This window comes from Rhipicephalus microplus, unplaced genomic scaffold (assembly GCF_043290135.1).
Source record: "Rhipicephalus microplus isolate Deutch F79 unplaced genomic scaffold, USDA_Rmic scaffold_236, whole genome shotgun sequence".
In the NCBI taxonomy this organism is placed as follows: domain Eukaryota; kingdom Metazoa; phylum Arthropoda; class Arachnida; order Ixodida; family Ixodidae; genus Rhipicephalus; species Rhipicephalus microplus.
In genome coordinates this window covers 159936-166962 of record NW_027464807.1, presented here as the reverse complement: position 1 = coordinate 166962, position 7027 = coordinate 159936, and positions in this window count along the sequence as shown.

Here is a 7027-nt window from a genome sequence, read left to right as displayed (position 1 = left end):
CGCTTGCCAGCAGTCTTGTCAAGTAAACATTCCAATGACATTATTTTACTTTTGATTTAGATGTTTAAGGATTTCACTTATTCACGTTGCGAAACATGAAAAGAAGTTACATTTGCATGTGGGATATATTGTGCTGAATACTTTTGAGTTTCAGAAATTTACTGACGTGTATGCAACGTTTGCCTTAGATTTACAAAACACCAGTGCGAAAGTTTATAAACCTGTGCAGCAATTGGACCAGCGCAAAAAAAAAAATCAAATACGGGTAATTGCGAGCACAATTTCATAAAACCAGTCGTATGCCAGCTTCATCAGAACCGGTGCATCATGGATGCGGCACAATGCCTGAACAGCACGTAACCTCATGTGCTCGTAGTCAGATTGTTGCGAAAGGCGTGAGTCGGGAAGTGATCTGTGACAAAAAGGGTAACGAATGAAGCGTGTCATTTATGTTTCTACGGTTTCAGGCTTTTTATGGGGACTACTTCGACCATGTACTGCCCTGGTACGAACACCGCCACCAGCCCAACATACTGTTCATCACCTATGAACAGCTCCAGGCTGACACCAAAGGAATGGTTTTGAAGATCGCACATTTTCTTGGTCCGGAACATGCTGCCACTTGTAGGGATGATACTGTTGTTCAGAAAATACTGAGAAACTGCAGTATGGAGAGCATGAGGTCTATTTTAAAAGAGAACGTGAGCGCGCGGTCGAAAAAGATTGCTGAGAAAGTGTCAGAGAAGTACCTTCAGAGGCATGGCACGACTGATAAGACACCCGAAGGCAATGCAGAGATTCACGAGGGTGGTCAATTTGTTCGGAAAGGATTAGTGGGTGAGTGGAAAGAATACTTCACACATGAATAGATAGCTCGCACGAAGAAGTGGATCACTGAAAGGACTCAAGGAAGCGATGTTATGTCGCTTTGGGATGACCTGCGTCTGCCATAGGGGATCCCTCATGGAAAGCATAGAACGAGGAAAGTCAATGCAGCATCAACACAGTAAATGCCTTACTCAGTGAACAGTTCAGCCTGAATAGCTTGCCCAAACGCGAACAATATAATGACGTCATCACGAGAAAAGAAACTATTGTAAGGCACAACATTCCCACGTGAAAAAAAAGAGTACAACTTTATTTTCAGGAAAGAAGTAGAAAATAGGTACTCAGAAGTACGTTGGATGGGGCTCCAAGTGAAGAGTAATGGTTCATTGCGCTTTTCGCTACCCAAGTTACAGCCGTATCGCTCTCATGCCACCTCGGTATGCATGAAATAACTTTCTTGAATTCCAGTTTATTTCGCTCTACTCAAACTGCTTACGCTACCACTTTGTAGAGTAGAAGTTTACATATATTTACCCTAGTTTCTGGAAAAAAATTTTAGCATTGCATCAAACTCACAGAAGCCATACCCCACAAGCAAGTTTCTATTACTTTGGTATGTATTACATTATAACTTGCGTGATGCGTTTAAGCATTTATACCGCTGTTTCTCAAATCTCTCACACATTATCTATTGTGCTGTAATGTGTACACAAATATTATCAAAATTAAACAATTCCTATATAACTACTCAATGACCAACTCTTACCATGCCCTTTCATGAAGAATTGAAGTATACACATTACAACCAAACTTACCACCGTTACAATTCCAATAAAACTACTAACCAATCAAGTATGACTGTATTTATTTTTGTCACAACGATGTTGCATCTCGCGCTAAATTGTTAGCTTTAGGTTGCCTGGAAATACTTCATCTTGTAGAGATGTAACGCACCGATAACTGCAAAAGAATGGCTACATGTTTTCTTTAGTATAAAACACATACGTTTTACCCTGAATGAATATGTCTTACTCAACGTGTTTTTTGATGGAATACGCCACTTTACATTGCTGGAAGAATTTTGAAATTTCTTTTAAAGCAAGGTTGTCGAAGTATGTAGCAAAACATCTTAAAGTGAAAGCAGAGCTAAAAATCAAAGCAGTGGGAGCTCGAGCACCCGCTATGCTGCAGAATAATCTTTTGGTGATTTTTTAAAGAAAGTATAACAACATATTACGTGATTTTCGCAACGACTGTGGATTCACAAGGGTGAAGTTGATATGAAACTGACATTGCACTCTCACTTGCTCAGCGCTCATGTCAGATGATCTCAGGGAAAACCACAAAAAGTTCACTTTTTAAACATTGTTGTTATACGTGCTCGTGTTCTCCAGGACTCCAGGATACATTTAATTCGTAGAAGCTTAACTTATTCACACAAGAATTCGCACAAAATGCTCTATAAAGTGCGTGTATAATAGCATATAATTAACCCTATTCATACTCTAGGCTTCGAAGTTTATAAGCACGCCTAACGTGGTAGCGTAGAGGGTAGCATGTTTCGCAACTGAACTCAAATATTCGGCTTAAACGTCCTTATAACAGAGTCACACGGGGACAAATTTGTAAAGCGAAAACGGCCATGTATTTAAGTTTAAGCGCACATGAGAAACAATAGCTGGGCAGAAATATTTCATATATTTTATATTCACTCCGACTTCCTTGCTGTGTGAATCGTACTCACATTCCAAATTTCGCAACTAAACCGTAAGGCACACTCAATTGCGCACACATGTTGCTCGTATTGCAGGAGCTATAACGCTTATTGTAAATTCTGCATACTGCCGCCACGATGCGGCACTAGCCAGAACTACACCCGTTTTACCTACAAGACTGTTCACTAGAGGGCAAACCAATACCGCCTAAGCGGAAAGTTTTTGTATAGGCTGAAACTACGCGCGTATTTCAGATCAGTGAGTGACAAGAAAAATCGTTAGTGAATAGTTAGCGTTGCTAATTCACATACCCCACGACGAACATTCACAATAAACGCTATTTTGATGGGCATTCCTCAATAATACAAGCCAGATATGTTATTTTACTGCAAACTCAACTCTACAGGCGCAACACTGTCTTTATTTCCCGATTTTGGAGCAGTCACTCTGGTTCTTGTCTAATCAATGCTTTCGTCTTCGTCTGCAAGAACAAAAACAATTGTTGCGTCACCTTTTTTCGCACACGAAGAAAACTGGAATGACCGTTTCACTGTAGCCTAAGCGTGCAAAAGTGCAATTCATCGTGAATGACACCCACTTTCGTTGCTTATAGATAGATAGATCTATCTATCTATCTATCTATCTATCTATCTATCTATCTATCTATCTATCTATCTATCTATCTATCTATCTATCTATCTATCTATCTATCTATCTATCTATCTATCTATCTATCTATCTATCTATCTATCTATCTATCTATCTATCTATCTATCTATCTATCTATCTATCTATCTATCTATCTATCTATCTATCTATCTATCTATCTATCTATCTATCTATCTGTCTGTCTGTCTGTCTGTCTGTCTGTCTGTCTGTCTGTCTGTCTGTCTGTCTGTCTGTCTGTCTGTCTGTCTGTCTGTCCGTCTGTCTGTCTGTCTGTAGCGAAGAGAGTACGATGACAAAGCCCACGAGCAAGCGAGCAAGCCACTCTGTCAGTAGTAGCACTATAGTCACGAGCTCGCGCTTGGCCAGCTTTTTGCTCGGCGTCCGCTGCTCTTCGACGCTCTACCCTTGATGCGTCTTGACCTTTTTTGAACTCCTCGAGTCATCGAACAGTCTCACATTTGAAAGAAGTGCGATCTATAGGCATTGCGAAGGTTCTGGGAGGAGTCTAATTAACAGGAGACGAGACGTAGATGAGCGCATTAGGTTATGTACAACACGGAGATACGGCGGACAACGCATGAATGGACGCGTGTCCGTTGGTTCACTGTAACGCGTTATAGTTCTCCAGTGGCAATTGACAGAAAAGTTTATCCATGCTCGTATTGTACTCTAACCATCGGTGTTGCTGCTTGATGTGTACGCTGCAGGTTTCGCGCTGCTTCCAATTCTTGGCGTGACATTGCACTTTTTTGCTGTCGCATTCATTTCTTCGGCCTTGTGGCGAAACAATGCTCCATGAACAGTTAATTACCTCTGCGAAGACATTTCACTTCCATGTTTTACTGATTCCTAAAAAGTGGGATCAGCCACGTTTGTTTTATTACGAAAGCACCTCACGCACGGCGCACCGCTGCTGGGACGCCGTCTTCGTATCGAGTGTTCACCATGCCCTTTTAAAAATTTTGCCGACTCATCACACTCCCCTGAGCTCCACCAACGACGTGCCGCGGGCTACGTTATTTTAGCCGCGAGGCAATGGTAGACGATATTAAATTAACTTACGCTACCGCCGAGCATATGCAATAAAGGCAACAGTTTCAAGTATTCTATTCACCACACCAACACTGTGGATCACACTCGTGGTACATTATGTCACGCAAATTCATACGTTTGCTTCGCACGACTGCTGTGGCATGTACAGACTCACACACCTGCGCGCGGCAAATCACCAAAGACCCGTACACACGGCCGGAGTTCCTGCGTACAAACACGCGCACACACGTGCCACACAAGCGCGCACTTGAGCCAATGACTCCCTGAGTTGCATGTAGTCACTTTCAATGGTCGTCCCAATTCGTCTCTGGTACATCTTAGTCCCGTGACGTCGCGTGTAGCTCTAGAAAGGGTAATGCTGTGGCGGTGAAGGTGACTGCTGAGTATGTGTCCTGAAGCTGCCGGTGTCACAGATGTCTGGCCTAGGAAAACAGGTAGCAGTGTTGTCTGGCTCGTCGACACGGTGGTTTCCTCGGTGCTGTCTGCACCGAGGAATCTCACTTGCTGTCTGCTTAGAGGGTAAATGTCTGAATAAGACGAATTGTATCTCTTTTTTTGGTAGCTGCACATCTGGCTAACTTGTGCAGCACATGCGTGCATTAGAATTTTCACAGCAAATATGTTAGGGTCGACGATTCCTGTCGGGTTCGAACTTGGTGCGTTCGCCGAATACCTCCGTATTGTTACCCCCTGCTGACAGTGAGCCCACGCCATGACAGAAGCGGTGCCACTGAATTGGCGGAACGGCACCTGTCTGTCGGCCATAATGGACGCCAACATTCACGTCGTCAAGGTGCTTAGTGGTGGCGCCTCTGGAGACAAGAGCCCAGTCCGGCAGCAAGGGGGGAAAGTGCACTGGTGCTCCGCTCTAGCAAAAAAACCAGCGGTGGCGGTGGCGGCATCGATACACAGGCCAAATATACTGACGGCCTGTCAGCCCAGCGTTGGAGGCACGTGCCCGGGGAGTGCGTTCCCACGGCTCAGCGATGCCGGACGTCGTACGTTCCGGGAACTGGAGTGAACGAAGTTGAGCGGCGATGAGAGGTGGTGGTTCTTCGACGAATATCCGAAGAGGAAAGACTCCATGTCTCCCACGTTCAACGACAGCCAACAGGGAGTCGAGGTTTTCCGATTGTATTGTAAGAGTGTTTGAATGGGGAGTTCGGGTATAAAACCCGGGGGGCATGGACGGGAGAAAAAAAAAGAGAAACAAGTAAACGTCTCTATCGAAATAATGTCCAAGCGGTCCTTTCCACAAAGTGTGAGCAGATGAAAAATCTCGTCTTTAGCTTCCTTGGCAGCAGCAGCAAATGTTGCGCAACCAGCGAGGCGAGTGAAAGAACAAAAACAGAACTTAACTATTGCCGTCATTCGTACATATATAGGCACTGCGCCGTGCTCCCGGTCGGGTTGCAGAAATTAGGTGCCTTTTTTCATCTTCTAACCACTACCACCACCACCGTACATATAGCTTCATCATCATCGTCACCTGGCACGCACTGCATCCCCACCGAAGCATTCAATACAAATGGTTGACAAAAAAAAAAAACTGAAATGAGTGGCTCGTAATCGGTTTGGCCACCTGCGCATTCTCTTGTTAATACGTGATGGACTATAGTGGTCAATAGTGAATTTCGCCAATTTTAGTGGCACTTCGGCGCTATAGATGTTTTACAGTAGGAATGATACGATACGGTTGAGAAGCAAGAAAGACAGAAAGCAGTATAACTACCAAGAAAGAAAAAATAAAGAGAAAGAAAGAGAAAAATAAGGAAAATAAAAAAAGACAGACACAAAAGAATAGAAAGACACAAAAACACCGACTGAAAAACACAGTAGTGAGAGCAAGGCTAGCCTTGTATAGTTTAAAAGACAGGTGCAGGGGCAAAAGCCTAGCCAAGTTAGCCCTATCTATCCACCAGCTCTGCTTCAACTCAGGTTTATGCGGCAAAACTCAAGCGGTACCAATATTTTTGTTACTGTTCATGCAGACGGACTAGCGTAGCTGTAGTTACTGACGAGTGTCAAATATATGAAACAGAATTGATAGGTGCCCTATGAAATTCCGGCTAACTTTCTGTGATTACATTGCAACCTGACGCAGCCCATATTTCTTTCAAAAGCTCACGGAATCAGTTACAGGATGGTCTTCATAAAAAAAAGTACGCATGCATAGGTTCCGTAAGGAGAAGAGAGCGCGCAGTCTGACTTCCTTCACATTGAAACTATGCAGCGATTTTACTTCACAATCAACAGCCTCACATTCAACAGCCTCTGACTTCTACGTGGTTAAGCTTCCTAGTTAAGCCCCGGCTGACATCCCCGTCTTTTCTTGCTTTCCCCGAACTCTTTGGTTACTGCTCTACCGTCATTTGAATGTATATCACGTTGTATAAAAAATATTGCTTCGCTAATTTGCATCCGCACTTAAGCTGAACCTATAGAAAGTATATGCAGGCTGACCTCAAGTATGTCAACAACTTGGTCTCGTTTTGCGCTTCTCCCTGACCTTGTCACAGTGCGCAAGAAATTGTATTGTATAACATTTGAAACTGTTTGAGAAGCTCACTTAGTTGTCTGGCAGTATTGGTAACTGCAATGAGCGTCACGCAAGGGTATACGCAACAATCAACAGAATATTCGGATGTGTTTCTACTGGTCAACTATAATAAAAGAAAATGCATATACTACCCACAATAATTTCTTATGGCACTTAGACAAATCAGACTCCAAATTGAATCAGAAAATAGGAAAATTTTCGC